Here is a 21338-nt window from a genome sequence, read left to right as displayed (position 1 = left end):
TATTTACGAATATTTCTATAGAAATTTATTTTATGAGAAAATAGAATATTTATTTATTATTTTTGAATAGTATTAATTGTCAACAATTTACCTTTAAATGAACGTTTTAGATATCAAAACTTATTTCTAAGTATGAAATATGCGTTTTTCACCTAATTATTACATTTTTAACCTGTCTCGAAATTTTTGATGAAAATGACAAAAACGCCCCTGTGAGGCAAAAATTAAAATTTTATTATTTTTGGACGAAAAAAATGATCTGTATTGTTTTAAAACATGATTTTTGTAACAGTAAATCACAGGATACGTAAGGAACTGATACGAGAGCCTTGCGAGGTCTAGATAGGGTACTCGAAAGATGAGTGCCTATCGGGACATCGCGGCCGTTGTCACGGACTCGAAGGTGGTTCCGGGTCGTGACAATCCAAATAGTCTATATCCAATGATATGGTACCTTTTAAAAATCTCAATATCCTTTCCAATGCTTTCTAATGATTTATATCAAGATTGTTGGTATATCTACTTAACTTTCCCACTGCTTGTGCTATATTAGGTCTCGTAGCATTTGAAAGATACATGAGTGTACCAATAATTTGAAAGTACAACAATTGAGAAACAAGCTATCCAACATTTTTCCTTAATCTCACATTTGGATCATAAGGCGTACTCATAGGTTTACAATCATATTCATTGAATTTCTTCAATATTTTCTCAATATAATGTGATTGCGTAATTGTAATACTCGTAGGACTTCGTACAATCCTAACTCCCAAAATAACATCTGCCTCTCCTAAATCTTTCATATCAAAGTTATTCGACAATAAATATTTAGTCTCCTTAATAATACCCATATTGCTACCAAAGATGAGAATATCATCAACATACAAGCATAACATGACACATCCAAGCTTAGGAACTTTAATATAAACACATTTATTAGAGTCATTTATCTAAAATCCATTTGACAAGATGACTTGATCAAATTTCTCATGCCATTACTTTGGGGCTTGCTTTAATCCATATAAGGATTTCATTAGTTTACAAACCTTATGCTCCTAACTTGGTATGACAAATCCTTCCAATTGTTCCATATATATTTCTTCTTCTAATTGGCCATTTAAAAAGGTTGTTTTAATGTCCATTTGACAGATCTCCAACTTATATATGGATACCAAAGCTATAAGTGCTCAGATTGTCATCATTTTTCCTACTGGAGAATAAGTGTCAAAATAATCAAACCCATCCTTTTGGGAATAACCTTTTGCAACTAATCTTGCTTTAAGTTTTTCTATGGACCCACCTGGCCAAAGTTTCTTTTTAAAAATCCACTTACAACTAATAGGTTTACACCTTTTAGGCAATTCGGTCAAAACCCAAGTTTTATTCTTTATTAAAGACTCCATTTCAGCATTTATGACATCTTTCCAAAAAGTAGAGTCTATAGATAATGTGGCTTCCTGATAACTCTATTATATAGGGTTTTTTTTAAAACATTTTGGGGACTTTAGTACCTAGAACTTTGAGTTTTAGGTTCGGATTTGAGCATTTTTGTTGTTTTTCTAAGTTAAGTAAGATTACATGTTGAATACTTAAATTAAGCTATTTTAGTTTAATTTTACTTTATGGTTTAATTTACTTTAAAAAGAGTTAATGTCAATTTTTCTCATGATTATGTGCAAGATATGTGATGAGTAAGGTGAAATTGAGTTATGATAGCACAAGTATGGATGTAGGTGTAACTCGTACATGCTGTGGTGATTTAAAGATAACTTGAGCTACAGAAGTCCAATTGATCTCATTTTTCATTCATTGGAAAGTAAGAGAATGGGCTACAACTTTCATGTTTACTATTTTACCCAGTTTAGACCAGATTGAGGTGAAAATGACATCCGAAGATGATAGACAAATGCAAACTGTACACAAGTTAGCATGGTGATTGAGGTCGTAGCACTGAAGGGACCACCGCCACAGCGCTGGAAGCTTGTGGCCACAACGCTGGGTTGGATGGGTGCATCATACTAAAGGTTGAGAGTACAATGTCACGGTGCTAGAAAAATAGCACTACAATGCTACCACAGCTAGTCACGGCATCGCGACACTGAGAAGTCATGGTCGTAACACCACCTCAATTTCTAAAATTGAACTTTTGACTGAAAATTGGAAAGTAGGGCACCCTTGCATATATTTAAGAGCCTTTTTGAAAGCATTCATGGGGAAACAGTAATAGCTTTTTTGGAAAATTGGAGCTATGAATCAATCAAGAATTCAAGAGCAATTGAGAGAGTTTCGAGATTTACTAAGATTCAACATTAGTTTCTTTCTCTCCCTTTGTGTTATTCTTATTTTCTTGTTTAAATTCATGGCTAAATTTCTTTGGATAGCGTTTTATTTAGTTATTATGAACTAATTTTCTTATCTAGGATTATGGTGGATTTCAACATGTAGTCTGAATATTGGTTCTTCTGTTATTTATCATAAATAGGCATCGTTTTACTTATTTAAATTTGTTCTTAATGCCTTTAATTGTCTGACTAATAATTAATTGATTTATGAATCTAATTGAAACTCGACATAGAGATTTTAGATTGGACTAAGATTTGAATAGTATATGTTCATGTCACTTAAGTGATCTTATTCGTAATTCAGGTAGACATACGTCAATTGCCATACATTGCCAAATTAGAACACTTGCTTAATGAACTTCATTTAATTGATTCCTATAAACATATAGTAAACTAATTAAGTAAGGTATCTGAACAAGCATCTCGATAAAGACTTGTTCACAACTTTGGATTCTAGGTTAGTAAAATCACCAAGGAAAGATAAATAACAAGAAAAGCTAGTATCAAATAAAATGTTGAATGAACCCATGATCCTAGGTCTTTAATCTATTACTTGTCTCATTATATTTAGTTTTTGTTGGTTAATTTCTTGTTTATTTGTTTCAATTTTATCTTTGATTGGTTTTTTTTATTTGTCCGTTAGCTTAAATAGGATTAATTTGTTCTATAATTTTAGTATTTAGTAAAACTTTATAAACAAATCCTTGTAAGAACGATAATCTAGACTTACTGTCTATATTACATATTCAATACATATACTTGCATGTGTAACATAGACAATACCTCCTTGTACATTTAAGGATCATCTTCCATTAGATAGGTATAAAAATCATTTCCAAAATTTTTCTCTACACTTGCACTTTTGCTTATTCTAAGAACTTCTATATTGATCATGTATTTTTCCTTTTGCTCTACCGAAATTGAAGTGCATTTGGAAGATATTGATTTATTTACCTTAATATTCAAGGATAAAATATCTTCAAAAAATACAACATCTCTCGATTCTATGATAGTGTTGACACTTATATCAGTAATTTTAGATTTTATTACTAAAATCCTGTAAGTGATACTATCTTGGGAATAACCCACAAGAACTCCATCAACAGTTTTAGGTTCCAATTTCTTTTTTATAATTTTCAGAATTTTTACTTTTGCCAAGCACCCCCACATTCATAAATAATTTAAATTGGGTTTTCTCCCTTTCCATAATTTATATAGAGTTTTGTCTAATTTCCTATGAAGAACTCTATTTAGAATGTGACATGCAAATAAGAGTGCTTCATTTCATAAGTTTTTTGGGAGTCTGAAAATTGAGAGCATATAGTTTACCATATCCAATAAAGTCTGATTTTTTCTCTCTGTCCCACCATTTGATTAGGGTGTGTAAAGGGGGATACTTGATAGATAATTTCATTCTCATTACAAAAGTTTGAAAACTTTATAGAATCATATTCTCCTCCCCTATCTGAATGAAGAATTTTGATTCTTTTTTTCTTTTTGATCTTGCAACTTCATTTTTATATGTAGTAAACATAACCAAAACCTCATCATTTGTTCGAATTGGAAAGACATAACAATATTTAGAAAAATTATCTATAAAAGTAATAAAGTATCCCTTACCATTCCTAGAGTAAAGCTGAATGTCACAAACATCACTATGTATTAACTCTAAGATTACGGATTTTCTAGTTACAAATTTAAAAAGCTTTCTAGGTAATTTAGACTACACACAAATTTCACATTTTTCATGCATGTTTATGTCAGATTTAGAAATAAGATCCAAATTCATCATTCTCTTAACGGACACAGTATTAATATGTTCTAAACAACCATGCCAAACATTAAAACAAAGGACAACATCATAAAGAGAAAAACTGTTATTACTTTCTTTACCATGCCAAATAACTTTCGACACATTTAACTTGAAAAGACCCTCAAATACATATCCTTTATCGACGAAAGACTCATTTCTACTAATTACTACTCTATTGGATTCAAACAATAATTTATGGCCATCTCTAATAAGAAGAAAGCCATTAATCAAATTCCTTCTAACTCAGAAGTTAATAATAACTCTGTTCTTCATTCTCCTTTCACTTGTACAATTGCAGAATTACCCATGTTCATGTATTTTTCGTCAACAACCTAATATTTTAAAAATATAGATTGGTCAACACAAACATAGATATTAGCACCAGTATCAATCCACCAATCAATAGACTCACACACTAAATTAATCACAGGAATGTTTGAAACAAACCTTTTGCCATCTTCATTAGTCACAACATTGACCTGCGAGACTGGTGTCTCAAACATTTTCTAGCCTTTGTGAAGTCGACAAACTTTTGCCAAATGCCTCGATTTTCCACAAACAAAGCAACATCTCTTCTTTTTCTTATTAACACTAAATGGTTGTTTACAAAAAATTATCTATTGAAAACTTTCTTTTTTCCGAGTTTGAATTTTTCCCTTCCACAATGTTTACTTTGTCCTCAAACTCATTCAATAGTATATGCTTATCTCTCTGTTTTTCTTCAATTTGAAGATAAACAATTAAACGATCCATAGTCAAAGTTTCACGTTTGTGTTTTAGGGATAAAGCAAAAGATTTCCATTTTGGAGGAAGTTTTTCAAGCAAAACACCCACATGAAATTTTTCACATATTTCAATTTTCCTTTGATTCAATTCATGAATAAAAACTTGAAAAAAGTGTGCTTGTTCCACAGCAGATTTATTATCAGTCATTTTGAAGTCCATATATTTTCTTATAATACAATTATCAAGACCTTTATCCTCTTTACCATATTTCTTTTCTAATGTTTCCCACAATTCATGTGCAGTTTTTGTAGTGCAAAAGATATCATAAAGATTACTAAACAAAGCAAAAAAAATACGAGCATGACAAAGATAATCCCTATCTAATTGTGTTTGTGTGCTTGTGATCTCAGATAAGTTAGAATCAAAGTTTTGATTTGAAGGCCCAACAGGATTGTTGGTCCCAAATAAATGTACTAGAAGGGGTGAATAGCACTTTTTGGCTTTTGGCAAGATGAGAAACTAATTTGAAAAACAAGGAAAATACAAAAAAGAGAAAACAATTCACAAGAATTTAGAGTGGTTCAATCCAAGACCTACATCCACTACCTTGATTATCCAACCAAGGATTTTCCAAACTAATCCACTATGAATCGATGAAATTCACAAGCTTTCACCAAACTTTACAATGGCTTTTACCAGGCTTAGCCAAAACCTTTCACAATAGTTTTTTTCGGGCTCAACTATAACCCAAAGTGGTTTTTCAAAGGCTTAACCACAACCTTTCACAATGGTTGTTCACAAGCTCAACTAAAACCCAATACCTAACTTTTTAACGCTAAGTTAGAACCTATACCCAATCAAGCTAACCCAAGCTTGAATCAATCCCTTAGAGTGACTCGCTCACTCTAAGAATACAAGGAGAAAAGTGAGAAAAGTGTACCTATGATCACAAAGTTGATCTAAGTGGTACAAGTTGAAGTGCAAAACACAACTACAAAGATGGGCATTGAGTGTAGTATGTGCAGAGAGATTTTTGCTGGTTTTTTAGCTATTTTTGCTTGGTAGCCTTCAAAACTTGTTTCTAGCTGTTGAAAGTCCCTTTTTGTCAAACTCTGTTCTTAAAATAATTACGACGTCATTTACATGCTCAATAGAATGTTTGCATGTTTAAGAAGTTCGAGGAATCGTTAAAAAACGATATTGCCCCTAATGGTACCATTAAGTCGATTAAGCCTCGAACTAGTTCAAATAGGAATTTTGAGGTGAAATTAAGAGTTTCACAGTTCAAGGATGACTTAAAATGGTAATTCGGAGTTCGAGGATCAATTTGGAGTCAAACTGAAATTTTCACTATCTAGGGGCAAAATGGTCATTTGCCATTTGAGGACAAAATGGAAATTTTGAGAAAAGATTTTTTTGGCCCCATTTAAATTATTGGAGTATGATTTGAGTATTGGAGTATAATTTGAGGGTTTGGCAGTGAAAAAGTTTAATTTCGGTGATTTCTAAAGTGTTGGGGCAAAATCGTAATTTTTCCACCCACGGACAAAATTTGAGATTTTGAGAGAATTTAGATCAAATTTGATAAATTGGAGAATGGTATGAGTATAAGGGATGAAAAATATGTCTATGGGCAATTTTTCAGTTTTTGGGGTAAAAATGTAATTTTTCACTTTTACGGGGGCAAAAGTGTAAATTTTAAAAATTACTCCACCAAGACTTTGGATAAGTCTGAGAATTTTATCTAAGCTATGGATATGTGGGACAAGTGTATGGTGAACATTTGGAAATAAATGGATGGCTAGAATTTAAGGAATTAATAAAACAAAAAAAATAAATAAAATAATATTATATTATTTTAGCCTTTAAAAATGTCAAAATTCCAGAATTCTCATCTTCTTCAGCTGTCCAAACCAGGAGAGAAAAAGGGGGAAAAGAAATAAGAACCCTAGCTGAAAAAATTTGAGGAAAATCAAGAGAAATCAAGAAATCAAGCATTAAAAAGGTAAATTTCATTGATTTTCCTTGTGATTTTCACTACCCGTGCATTTTTTTCTCATTTCCATGCAAAATTTGAAAGTGGGTATGGACACCCATGCTGGCCAAACCTCCATGGATGAGTTTTGAACTTGAGTTTTGGTTGATTTTAATTGAATTAAGTGATTTTAGTTAGGTTATATTGAAATATAGCAAAAATAAGCTAGATAAATAATTTTCTCCCATTGAAACCCATTATGCCGAATTTTCTAGGGGAATATTGGCTGCTGATCTTCATGTTTATTTGAGGAATTATGATGAATAATGATGAATTATGAGCTTAGAAAAATAATGAGAATTTTCGAAGCAAAAATATGAATTTTTACCCACTAGGGGTATTTTCGTAATTTGCTACCGAGACTGATAATTTGCACCACACTGAGGAACATTAAGTCAATTTGGGTGCAATTGAGGTATAGAAATTGAAAATAATTAATTTGGAGTTTAAACGGACGCGTATATCGATTTATCGGGTAAAAGATCAAAATAGGCTAACATCTCGTTTAGGCAAAATTTAGACATTTTGCACTTCATATCATGCATTAGTAGTATAAATTGGTTTATTTTGGTTTAGTACCAAAATAGTAAACCTCTTAATTGTACAATTTGTCAAGGTGGCGAATCCTCTAGCAAGGGCAAATAAATTGCACTCGATGAGTAATAGTTGGAGTACCCGAATTTAGTTTTCAGAAACTGTGAGTAAACTTATTATTGTCTTAATTATCTAGAGTAGTTTTATACAATTGTATGATTTTATGGAAAATGGGTTAAATGGTAAATTGCTATGTTTTAAGAGAAATTGTGATTTTATAAAATGATTTTATAAATTTTCTGGAAAATCGAATACTGGTTTTGAAAATAGAGTAATTTGGAGACTGCCTGCTTGTATTGTAAATTTATGGTTTTAAATTGAATGGATTATGTCACGACCCGGAACTCCCCATCGAGCCCGTGACAACCGCCGCGAAGCCTCGACAAACATTCTTCACCCCGAATGTCGATCGAAACCTCGCAAGGCTCTCGTATCAGCTTTCGCACTTCCCCGGTGAGCAATAGTTATCAAATAATCAAAATACGAAGGATTACAAATCATTTCCAAATTATAACATAACATATTGTTTTTTTTTTTTTTTGCTCACAGGGGCATTTTCGTCATTTTTATCGAAAACCTCGAAACTTGCTAAAAATGTAGTAGGTAAGCCGAAAATATATATTTAATGATAAAAAAAAAATTAAGTATCTAAAACGTTCATTTGAAGTGAAAATTTGACCATTTGAATATGATAAAAATATTCAATAAAATAAACTATTTTCTTGTAAAATAATTTTCATAAAACTATCGGTACATAATTCTTATAGCATAAAAGATAATTATATTCATATATACTATAAAGCAAATAACCAAAGCATAAAATTTCTTTTACAGTGACACGTGGGCCCATATCTATCCAAAATGCATCGGAAGCTGGAAACCTACAGCTTTTACCGATTCGAGTCCAAATGAAGGTCCTTGTTCAAGTCAGCTAACTACGAAATTCCCTGAGCCTGAAATGTGAGGAAATGAGGGTGGTGAGATTATAAAATCCCAGCGAGTAAACAGATACCATCTAAACTATCTAAAGTCGAGTAAATGGAGACAATTAAAATAAATCATCATACTGTAATTTCATTACCATTCAACTCATTTCAACCAAATAAAATCAATCCATAAAAATCGAGTAATCAACTTGGCTTATGAATTTCTTAAAACTTTGGCTCGTGCCAAAACTCATACTCGGTGATACCTTGCGCAGGGCATCTAACCGAGTCCGCCAAGGCTGTTAAAATTTTGTATACACTTAAAATATATTTTTGTTTGAAAAAAATACAGCCGTTCCTTGGCGTTGGCTGAGTTCCCCTTCACGTGGTGGTTTGGCGTGAAGTGAACCCTAAGCTATACCCCAGGAGATACCCTACGCGCCTCTCCGTTCGAGGTAATAATATAATGGAGTTTACCGTGCCCCTCTAATAGGCTGGTCCACGGAACCCCCTCTGCAGTAAATAATTAATATATAATCCACCAATCAATAAAATTCATTCTAGCATGTCATGGCAATTTATCACAACCTAGCCTCTCAAGGCTGAATACACAGTATAAATAATTATAACACCAAAATCAGTTTAGCCATTCATGCTCGTTTATTGTCATAAGCCATTCAATTTAGAACCATAAATTTGCAACACAAACTAGCAGTCTCCAATTACTCTATTTTCAAAACCAATATTCGATTTTTCAGAAAATTTATAAAATCATTTTATAAAATCACAATTTCCCTTAAAACATAACAATTTACCATTTAAACCCATTTTTCATAAAATCACATAGTTGTATAAAACTACTCTAGATAATTAAGACGATAATAAGTTTACTCACAATGTCTAGAATGCAGACTTTCGAAGCACTCTGTCTACTGGTCCTCGGATGCAATTTCCTTGCCTTTATTGGAGGACTCACCACCTTGACACAGTACAAAATCGAGAATTTCACTAAGTTGGTACTAAATCAAAATTAAACTAATTTGGACTACCAATGCATGATATGGAATGCAAAAATGCACTGGTAACTATCTAAATCCAGTATTAGCCTAATTCGTCTTATCACTCGATTAAATTCCTAACGGGTTCGTTTAAATTCCAATTTAATTCTTTTCAGTTTCTATACCTCAATTACACCCAAATTAACTTAATGTCCCTCAGTGTGATGCAAATTATCAGTCCCAACAGCAAATTACAAAAATACCCCTAGTGGGTAAAAATTCGTATTTTTCCTCCGAAAATTCCCATTATTTTTCTAGGCTCATAATTCATTATTCCTTAACCAATTCTCCTAGAATAAAATCAAACTCATCCTCACTCACTACATGGTAAATTCAGCCATTAATGGTTGGGGGAGAAAATAAATTCTTTTCTTGTTGTTTTGTTTCTAAATATGCTAAACTAACTAAAAACACTAACATAAATTAAAATCAAATAAATCCAACAACTTTCTCTCTCCTAACCCATTTTTTCAGAATTGAATTCATCATGAAAACATGTAATTTAATCATGGAAAATAAAGAGAAATGCTTGGGAATAAGAAAACTCAAGCTTAATAGAAAAAAATCTCACCTTTTTCACTTAATTTCCTTGAAAATTCACACTTTTTCTTTGATTTTCTCTCTCTAGGGTTTTGTTTTCTCCTTTCTCTCTCTTGTTTCTTGCTTGGCCGAATGTTGAAGAAGAAGAATGGGTGGGCTGATTTTTTTTATGCCTTTTTATTGTTTAATGAAATAATATTATTTTATTCATATTTTAAATATTTTATTAATTCATTTTTTTTTTTCTAGCCATCCACTTGTCCTATTTTTTTCACCATGCATTCCCTTTGACTTATCCAAGTCTTAAGTGAAATTTCCAGATTTTTCCAAAGTTTTGGTGGAGCAAATTTTTCAAAATTACACTTTTGCCCCCGAACTTTTCAAAAATTACATTTTTACCCCAAAAATTGAAAATTTTCCATAATGCATAATTTTCACTCCTCATACTCATTTCACATTCCAAATAATTAAATTTGATCAAAATCCTTTCAAAAAATTAAATTTTCGATTCCGAATGGTAAAATTACCATTTTACCCTTTTACTCCAAATTATACCGAAATTAAAAATTTTCACTTCTAAACCTCAAATCTTAATCCAATAAGTGAAATGGGGCCAAAAGTCTTTTCTAAAAATTTCCATTTTGTCCCCAGGTGGCAAATGACCATTTTGCCCCTAGATAGCGAAAATTCCAGTTTGACTCCAAATTGATCCTCGAACTCCGAATCACCATATTAACCCATTCTGGGACTTTAAAATTCTTAATTTCATTGTAAATTCTCTATTTGATCTAGTTCGAGGCTTAAATCAACTTTATTGTACCTGTAGGTACAATACCGACTTTTGTAAATTTTTCAAGACTCTCTTAGCATGTAAACATGCTATCCACCACATGTATGTCATCACAAATATTTCTGTAGAGTCGGGCTTGTCATCTTCTCCCCCACTTGGATCAACCATATGATCCTCCTTCTTGATTGACTTCGACATCCGGCTAAATATTAATATTTTAATATTATTTTATTAATAAAATATTATTTTATTCTAAAAATTTTATCTTGTCTCCTTGGTACCAAAAATACCTTATTATGCCGCATTTGACTTCCAAATCACCTTTTATCTCATAAATTCTCCTCCGAGAAAATTATTATTATTTTCTTACTTGCGAAATATTTTATCCTAAACTACTCCTTTCGTCTTTTATCACTTTTAAACATTTTAATTGACCTCAATTTGCATTCAATCAACTTTATTTATCACCATATCAAAGTATGGGGTATTTCAATCTCCCCCACTTAAATAGAATTCGTCCTCGAATTCCCATCGATGTTGCGTTATCAATCTCCTTCTATGATCCTACTCCTTGTTCCTTCTATAGGGACATTCAATTTATTTCATTCGTTCACCTTCAGTTCAATTAAATGCTTTATTTACGGCAATTATCATCCTTTGGAATCGGATCAGTAATACTTTTCACAACCATGATCTCTTATATCTAGACACTAAGCATGCCTTTATCACCATTATTACATTTGAACCATAACTTCATCTCAATTATACTGATTTCAATCACATATCATACTTACTTATGTATACCTATTCATCGTTTGATTAATTTGCTCCATACCAATTTTCTCAACCTTGATTCATCCATCTTATACTGGTCCAAACCCTTCCTTTAATGAAGTTCCATTAAAAACTTAAACAATTCAAGGTTTACTTTCAAAGTCATTCATAACTTTAATCGTTCATTACATGTCTGTTAACACTTTAGCTCACTAACCTCTCTGGACACTATTTCAAAATCTCCCAATTACCGAGAACCATTCTTCACTTCAGTTAGTAAAATTATCAATTTCATATATACATATATACATGCATTTTCAAATGTCAACCTCTCTCTTTATATATAGGAATCCATGTGTTCAAATGCCTTGGACTACATTCCCCCATTATTCATCTGTATCCCAATCCTAGTTTCAATATAATAATTCTTATAGTGCATGTCAACCTTCTTATTATACTTGTGTATAACTTCATATCATTCATATCATTTCCAACCATATGTTTGAGTTTCCTTATACTATATATCATTCATCACAATGTCATCTCCATTGAATTATAATCTATTATACGTGTATGCTTTATAATCCTATTGATGCCTCAAAGATTTATCTCAACTTGATCATTGCATCTCATGCAATACCACAATTTCTAAGAGTCATCCTTTTTGTCCTTAATCATCTTTCATGCCTCTATATTACCTTGTATCTTTCTTGCATTACGATATTGATTTGTCACTTAAGACTAAAACCCATTTGAATCATGTATGCCTTAAGAATTTTCGAATTCCAATTTCCATAATATATTAGGAAAGTTTCATTATCGGACTTCATTTTCAAGGTCAACTTCTATCATCCTTTGTTCCACTCCTTCATATGAACATAACACCATTCTTCCTTAACTAATTTATAAATTGCACTTGAAATTGTAAAACTTAAAACTAGATTCCCCTCAAGTATTTTTCAATATTAATACTAATATCACTCTCAGCTTACAGCTTCCTTTTTATAATCACATAACTTAGTGCTTGCTTTAACAAGATCCAGAGCAAAACTTCTCTTAAGTATTTCCTTGGGAATATCTATCTTAAACTTATGTCTCACAGCATGTGATCCCTTAACTTGTGATTTAGCCGTTAGGCTTCTCAGCAAGTTTTAAAAATTTTACGTTTCATACTTGCTGTGTATGATTACAATCTATTCTCAAAGCTGTTTATGTATTCCTAAAACATTTACTCTTAAAGATATATAAATACATACTCATCCATTCAATCCCTAACTCATCTTCATAGGTTTCTAGGGTGTCACACAATTAGCCTCATGTTGTTCCTAACTCTTGTCATTTTACTGTATCAAAACAGATATTACAAATTCTCATAATGATATTCCATATAAACTAATTTTCTATACCAGTCTCGTAATTCTTCCTTCACACTTTCATTACTTGGTATCTCATCCCAATATAGTCATCTCAAGAATCTTTCAAATTTTTTTTTTCTTTTAATTATATGCCTATATACAAGGCAATAAAGAAGTTTTTCAATTCATTTGGGTAAACATTCTCCAAAATATTTAAGACTCCCAGATAACAAAACACAATGACCAACAACCAAAATTCAATTTGTAAGCTCATTATCGTGTCACTCCCATCTTACTCATGTATCATAGGCGTGAGGTATTCGGAGCAGTATAATGTTGAACAGTCAATGCTGAAGTACTGTAGCTATTAGAAATTTTCCCATCAAAGCTATTTGTCTGCATTCAAAGTCACCACATCAATCATTCTCAACTAGTGGTTTCCCTTCTAGATATATATCATGAGTTCCATAAGTATAGGTACCTTCTATTTTCTTGTCATACACACTAAGCCAGATTAATACTTTCATCTCATGTCATCTTTTGACTTTTATCAACATTCATAAAATTCCACCTCATAACATCCTTTCCATACAGTGTAATAAGTTCATGATACATATACCACTCCACACATAAGTTGCTCACTATCTACAACTTTCCTCAAATTTATTGTCATCCCTATCCCATTTATCTTCTTTGTCTTATACTCCAATAATCTTATTGACTTTCGATATAATTAACTACGAAAACAGCTCAGCTTCCTCCTTATTTTATTCTCACAATCCTTACTGAATCAAAATTTTATATTCCCCATATTTCATAATTTAACTTCATTGGGTTATATTTGTGCCCGACTATTACCTCATAGTGTCATAACATCACTAAATAATCCCCTTCATGCTTAAATTACAATCATTAACTTAATCACATTATCCATTCCGAATGTCATTTATGACCTTATTGCTTCCTTCTATAACCTTCCTCAATAATTATATTACCAATTTATCTCTGTTATACTAAAAGATTCCCATACATATCCAATTATTTAAACTGCTATTTTACATTCCGTTCGAGTCATACAAAATAAAAGCCACTCCTAACTCCTTTACACAGGTAACTACTACATCTTCCCTTAAACGACACTTGCCTAGATTTATGACAATACAACTTCAACTAAAGTATTAAACATCTTTAGGTTCCTCTTTGTCCTGATCCGGGCACATCAATGGATCCTCTTCCTCTTGAGATTTTCTCCTTTGTTCTTCAATCTAGGCTTGTTGTATTCTCCTATATTCTTCATCACTCACCGGTGCAGCATTTCTTCCACAACCGGGAGGAAAATGTCGTACACCTGACACTTTTCTAAGAGGTTTACTTGCCACTGTTACTTTCTCCTTATCCTTTTCTGGTTGTCCCCTTACATTTCTCCCACAGCCTGGTGGAAAGTGTCGGACTACTGTCACGCTCTTCCTAGAACGAATACCTCCTTCAGCTATTCTTAATTTCCCCCTTTCTTTAACATGTTCCTTAGATTTTCTCAAAAGGGAACCTCTTATGCTTACATTAATATTATTACTATCTGCACTTTTTGGACTACTCGATTCGAGTTGCCATCGGCTCTTAGCAGTAGAATCTAGCGATCCCTCGCTAATACTATAAGAGGCATCGGGACTACCGTCTCTCCTAGACATGGTGTATGTGTCACTAGTGCACCTCAAAACCTATATGCAATCAAATAGTAATTGTTTAATTATTTATGAATCTCAAAAATAGGTAGATTTCTATATGTAGATGCATACATTCTATTCAATCTAACCTAACTTAACTTAACTTAATTGGACTTGGGACCACGCAGTGTCAGTGTAGATTTCTTAAAACAACCTTAAAATCAAAAACTTTAAAATCCAAAGCTTTAAAATCAAAATATCTGATCTTTAAACCATGCTCTGATACCAATCTAAATTGTCACGACCCGGAACTCCCCATCGAGCCCGTGACAACCGCCGCGAAGCCTCGACAAACATTCTTCACCCCGAATGTCGATCGAAACCTCGCAAGGCTCTCGTATCAGCTTTCGCACTTCCCCGGTGAGCAATAGTTATCAAATAATCAAAATACGAAGGATTACAAATCATTTCCAAATTATAACATAACATATTGTTTTTTTTTTTTTTGCTCACAGGGGCATTTTCGTCATTTTTATCGAAAACCTCGAAACTTGCTAAAAATGTAGTAGGTAAGCCGAAAATATATATTTAATGATAAAAAAAAAATTAAGTATCTAAAACGTTCATTTGAAGTGAAAATTTGACCATTTGAATATGATAAAAATATTCAATAAAATAAACTATTTTCTTGTAAAATAATTTTCATAAAACTATCGGTACATAATTCTTATAGCATAAAAGATAATTATATTCATATATACTATAAAGCAAATAACCAAAGCATAAAATTTCTTTTACAGTGACACGTGGGCCCATATCTATCCAAAATGCATCGGAAGCTGGAAACCTACAGCTTTTACCGATTCGAGTCCAAATGAAGGTCCTTGTTCAAGTCAGCTAACTACGAAATTCCCTGAGCCTGAAATGTGAGGAAATGAGGGTGGTGAGATTATAAAATCCCAGCGAGTAAACAGATACCATCTAAACTATCTAAAGTCGAGTAAATGGAGACAATTAAAATAAATCATCATACTGTAATTTCATTACCATTCAACTCATTTCAACCAAATAAAATCAATCCATAAAAATCGAGTAATCAACTTGGCTTATGAATTTCTTAAAACTTTGGCTCGTGCCAAAACTCATACTCGGTGATACCTTGCGCAGGGCATCTAACCGAGTCCGCCAAGGCTGTTAAAATTTTGTATACACTTAAAATATATTTTTGTTTGAAAAAAATACAGCCGTTCCTTGGCGTTGGCTGAGTTCCCCTTCACGTGGTGGTTTGGCGTGAAGTGAACCCTAAGCTATACCCCAGGAGATACCCTACGCGCCTCTCCGTTCGAGGTAATAATATAATGGAGTTTACCGTGCCCCTCTAATAGGCTGGTCCACGGAACCCCCTCTGCAGTAAATAATTAATATATAATCCACCAATCAATAAAATTCATTCTAGCATGTCATGGCAATTTATCACAACCTAGCCTCTCAAGGCTGAATACACAGTATAAATAATTATAACACCAAAATCAGTTTAGCCATTCATGCTCGTTTATTGTCATAAGCCATTCAATTTAGAACCATAAATTTGCAACACAAACTAGCAGTCTCCAATTACTCTATTTTCAAAACCAATATTCGATTTTTCAGAAAATTTATAAAATCATTTTATAAAATCACAATTTCCCTTAAAACATAACAATTTACCATTTAAACCCATTTTTCATAAAATCACATAGTTGTATAAAACTACTCTAGATAATTAAGACGATAATAAGTTTACTCACAATGTCTAGAATGCAGACTTTCGAAGCACTCTGTCTACTGGTCCTCGGATGCAATTTCCTTGCCTTTATTGGAGGACTCACCACCTTGACACAGTACAAAATCGAGAATTTCACTAAGTTGGTACTAAATCAAAATTAAACTAATTTGGACTACCAATGCATGATATGGAATGCAAAAATGCACTGGTAACTATCTAAATCCAGTATTAGCCTAATTCGTCTTATCACTCGATTAAATTCCTAACGGGTTCGTTTAAATTCCAATTTAATTCTTTTCAGTTTCTATACCTCAATTACACCCAAATTAACTTAATGTCCCTCAGTGTGATGCAAATTATCAGTCCCAACAGCAAATTACAAAAATACCCCTAGTGGGTAAAAATTCGTATTTTTCCTCCGAAAATTCCCATTATTTTTCTAGGCTCATAATTCATTATTCCTTAACCAATTCTCCTAGAATAAAATCAAACTCATCCTCACTCACTACATGGTAAATTCAGCCATTAATGGTTGGGGGAGAAAATAAATTCTTTTCTTGTTGTTTTGTTTCTAAATATGCTAAACTAACTAAAAACACTAACATAAATTAAAATCAAATAAATCCAACAACTTTCTCTCTCCTAACCCATTTTTTCAGAATTGAATTCATCATGAAAACATGTAATTTAATCATGGAAAATAAAGAGAAATGCTTGGGAATAAGAAAACTCAAGCTTAATAGAAAAAAATCTCACCTTTTTCACTTAATTTCCTTGAAAATTCACACTTTTTCTTTGATTTTCTCTCTCTAGGGTTTTGTTTTCTCCTTTCTCTCTCTTGTTTCTTGCTTGGCCGAATGTTGAAGAAGAAGAATGGGTGGGCTGATTTTTTTTATGCCTTTTTATTGTTTAATGAAATAATATTATTTTATTCATATTTTAAATATTTTATTAATTCATTTTTTTTTTCTAGCCATCCACTTGTCCTATTTTTTTCACCATGCATTCCCTTTGACTTATCCAAGTCTTAAGTGAAATTTCCAGATTTTTCCAAAGTTTTGGTGGAGCAAATTTTTCAAAATTACACTTTTGCCCCCGAACTTTTTAAAAATTACATTTTTACCCCAAAAATTGAAAATTTTCCATAATGCATAATTTTCACTCCTCATACTCATTTCACATTCCAAATAATTAAATTTGATCAAAATCCTTTCAAAAAATTAAATTTTCGATTCCGAATGGTAAAATTACCATTTTACCCTTTTACTCCAAATTATACCGAAATTAAAAATTTTCACTTCTAAACCTCAAATCTTAATCCAATAAGTGAAATGGGGCCAAAAGTCTTTTCTAAAAATTTCCATTTTGTCCCCAGGTGGCAAATGACCATTTTGCCCCTAGATAGCGAAAATTCCAGTTTGACTCCAAATTGATCCTCGAACTCCGAATCACCATATTAACCCATTCTGGGACTTTAAAATTCTTAATTTCATTGTAAATTCTCTATTTGATCTAGTTCGAGGCTTAAATCAACTTTATTGTACCTGTAGGTACAATACCGACTTTTGTAAATTTTTCAAGACTCTCTTAGCATGTAAACATGCTATCCACCACATGTATGTCATCACAAATATTTCTGTAGAGTCGGGCTTGTCATCTTCTCCCCCACTTGGATCAACCATATGATCCTCCTTCTTGATTGACTTCGACATCCGGCTAAATATTAATATTTTAATATTATTTTATTAATAAAATATTATTTTATTCTAAAAATTTTATCTTGTCTCCTTGGTACCAAAAATACCTTATTATGCCGCATTTGACTTCCAAATCACCTTTTATCTCATAAATTCTCCTCCGAGAAAATTATTATTATTTTCTTACTTGCGAAATATTTTATCCTAAACTACTCCTTTCGTCTTTTATCACTTTTAAACATTTTAATTGACCTCAATTTGCATTCAATCAACTTTATTTATCACCATATCAAAGTATGGGGTATTTCAGATTATGACCATAAATGAGCATGAATGGCTAAACTGATTTTGGTGTTAGAATTATTTGTACTGTGTATTTAGCCTTGATAGGCTAGGTTGCGATAAATTGCCATGTCATGCAAAAAAAGATATTATAAATCAGGTGGTAGATAAAAGATTAGCTACTGTAGTAGTAGGGGGTTCCGTGAGCCAGCCTATTAAAAGGGCACGGTAAACTCCTTTATATTCTCACCTCAGTCGTAGAGGCGTGTAGGGTATCTCCTGAGGTGGGCTTTTTGAGTGCACTTCACGTGGACCACCGCGTGAGAGTGAGACTCAGCCAACGTCAAGGAACGGCTATGTTTCAAAATAAAAATATGATTTATGTGAAATATGAATTTTTAACAACCTTGGCGGACTCGGTTGGATACCCATGGTCCAAGTGTCACCGAGTACAGGATTTGGCATGAGCCAAGTTTTGAGTAATTCACGAGCCATATTGATTATTTGGTTGAAATGAATATTCGTGATGTGAAAAATTTACTGAAGTTAATTATTTTTTAATTCTCCATTTACTCGCCTTTAGATAGTTTAGATGGTGTCTGTTTACTCACTAGGATTTTATAATCTCACCACTCTCAATTCCCCACATTTCAGGTTTGGGATAGCCGGTAGATAGCCGATTGCATCAAGGACTTCAGTTAGACTTGCATTGTCAAAATTATAGGTTCACAGACTCGCATCTTATTGGTTAGTTGGGGGCCCACGTGTCATTGTAAAAGTAATTTTATACTTTAGTTATTTGATTTAAAATATGTATGAACATATTTAGCTTTTACACCATGTTTTTGGCGGGTTTCGATATTTTTGAAGAAAAATGACGAAAATGCCCTTGTGAGCCAGAAAATAATATTTTATTATTTTGATTTGGAAACGACTTATGATTTCTTGAAATGCAAGATTTAATAACTGTCACTCACCAGGGAGATGCAGAAGCTGATGCTAAGCCTTGTAGGGTTCCGATCGGCATTTGAGGTAATGAGTGCCTATCGAGACGTCGCGGCGGTTGTCACGAGGCCGATGGGAGTTTCGGGTCATGACACTTTTTATACTTGAAAAAAGCAGCTCTGATGGGAGTTAGGCAATTTTTGATCGTTGGAAACAGTTTGGTAGCTAATCTAGTCCTTAATCTGTCTTTTAGTGCAAACTTCAAAATTGCAGGCAGAATGCTCTTAGTCGACTAACATATGGCTTAGTCGACTAAGTCATCTCTGTCTTCTGCTTCTAGTTTCTAGCAGTTCTAGTAGTGTGCACTTAGTCGACTAACTCATTCCTTGGTCGACTAAGTTGGTTCTGTTTCTCAACACTCTTCAACCCGCCAACTTTTGATTTAAATCTTAGCTGACTAACTCTTCATTAATCGACTAAGGGTCTTCTGTCTTGTTGATTTATTATAACTTCCTTCTTCATATAACTTTTAATATATCCTCTTTGAATAATTTATTTGGCATTAGCATACTATTCTTGTCCTGCACACTTAAATAAGGATATTAAACACAAAAGAATGGGAATGTTTTATTATCATCAAAAACTAATGGAGCCAACAAGGATCAGGATTTTCATTTAAAGAATCAATAGGATTGGAGATGACAAAAAAAAGGCTTAAAGTTGTTAACCAATAACGCATTTGATTCTGCCATCTACGAAAGTTTTGCACAGAGAATTTCTCTAGCTTTACAGAAATTTGTTCTTCAATAAAAACCATTTAAAAAAAATGCAAAACCAAATCTACTTTGAAATTGTTAGAATCTATACCCGAAAAGATAAAGAAAAACACACAAAAAATAATAATAGATAGTTAACAATTAACAACAAAAGAAATAAAAAAGAGTTTTTAATGTGAAAACTAGTTCGAGGCATGCTATGGAAGGAGCTGACTTCAAAGCAGATTTATGTCGCTACCCCGGTGCAAATAACAAGACATCCTACTCCTAAGATGCAACGAACCACTCAAGGATATTCTAATGTGCACTCAAATATAAAATCTAGCAAACTCGTAAATCTCTAAACTACTCTTGAAAGAATTTTGGAATGAAAATGATAGAATTTTTGGAAATATGAAATGCTTTGAAAGTATTTTTCAAAAAAAAGAGCTAGGTATTTATAGATAGTAAATTATTACCAACATGCCTCTCTATTTAGACACATGTATTCAAAAGTGAACAAATGTATCTTTCTATAAGTACATGGCTTTCTACAATTAAAAAGTCATTCATTTTTAATAAACACAGTAAATTTTGAATCACCAAAAATAAAATAAAAATTTTAAGTAAAATGACAACATGTTTTAAGTTGTGAAACAACATGAATAGTGCCCAAAATGCATATTCAAAATAGCCAGAGACAGATTTCATTAAGTATTCATTAATAACGCTAACGTTATTAGTGGTGTGATTTTGTCGAATTAGTGATGCTAGGTTTGGTGGTTTGATAGTTCTTGGATCCAAGGCCTGCCCTTGGGTGAAGCCACCCAAGCAAGGGCTTTAGGCTCCCAATTTGGGGAGGTCCCAATTTTAAAGAAGATTTATAATTTTATAATAATTATAATATAATTAAATATATTTAAAAATATAAAAATAAAAAATAATTCATCAAATTATTTGTTCTTTTACTTTTTTTAATTATGTGCCTAATAAATCTCAATTTTCTATTACTTCTTTATTTCTAGAATATAATTAATTCTCAACTATATTCTCTTATTTTCAATAAACTAAAAGTTACATATATTTAATCATTTTCAACAGTTATTTTTTTTCTCACTTATTTCTCTTATTTCCAATCAACACATTTAATGATTTTCAACAGCTATTTTTTTCCTATATATAAAACTAATTATTTTTTTCAATGTATAATATCTACTTTTGAAATCTTCCTTTCTCATTTGCTCTTTCTTTCTTTCTCATTTACTATTTTTCCTTTA

General features: G+C 32.3%; 2 long non-coding RNA genes across 2 annotated transcripts; both read right to left on the bottom strand.

The window, feature by feature from the left end:
* Positions 1-8269: 8269 nt before the first annotated feature.
* LOC148762380 (uncharacterized) lies at positions 8270-10166 on the bottom strand. Its single transcript, XR_016026485.1, has 3 exons — positions 10066-10166; positions 9332-9415; positions 8270-8463 (listed from the first exon to the last, which is right to left on the bottom strand). It is a non-coding gene; the product is annotated as an uncharacterized LOC148762380 (long non-coding RNA).
* A 5176-nt stretch (positions 10167-15342) lies between these two features.
* Positions 15343-17350, bottom strand: LOC148762379 (uncharacterized). Its single transcript, XR_016026492.1, has 3 exons — positions 17139-17350; positions 16405-16488; positions 15343-15536 (listed from the first exon to the last, which is right to left on the bottom strand). It is a non-coding gene; the product is annotated as an uncharacterized LOC148762379 (long non-coding RNA).
* Between the last annotated feature and the right edge of the window lie 3988 nt (positions 17351-21338).

This window comes from Theobroma cacao, chromosome 5, assembly GCF_053813885.1.
Source record: "Theobroma cacao isolate CCN51 chromosome 5, ASM5381388v1, whole genome shotgun sequence".
Classification (NCBI taxonomy): Eukaryota; Viridiplantae; Streptophyta; class Magnoliopsida; order Malvales; family Malvaceae; genus Theobroma; species Theobroma cacao.
This window is presented reverse-complemented; position numbering and strand designations above follow the sequence as displayed.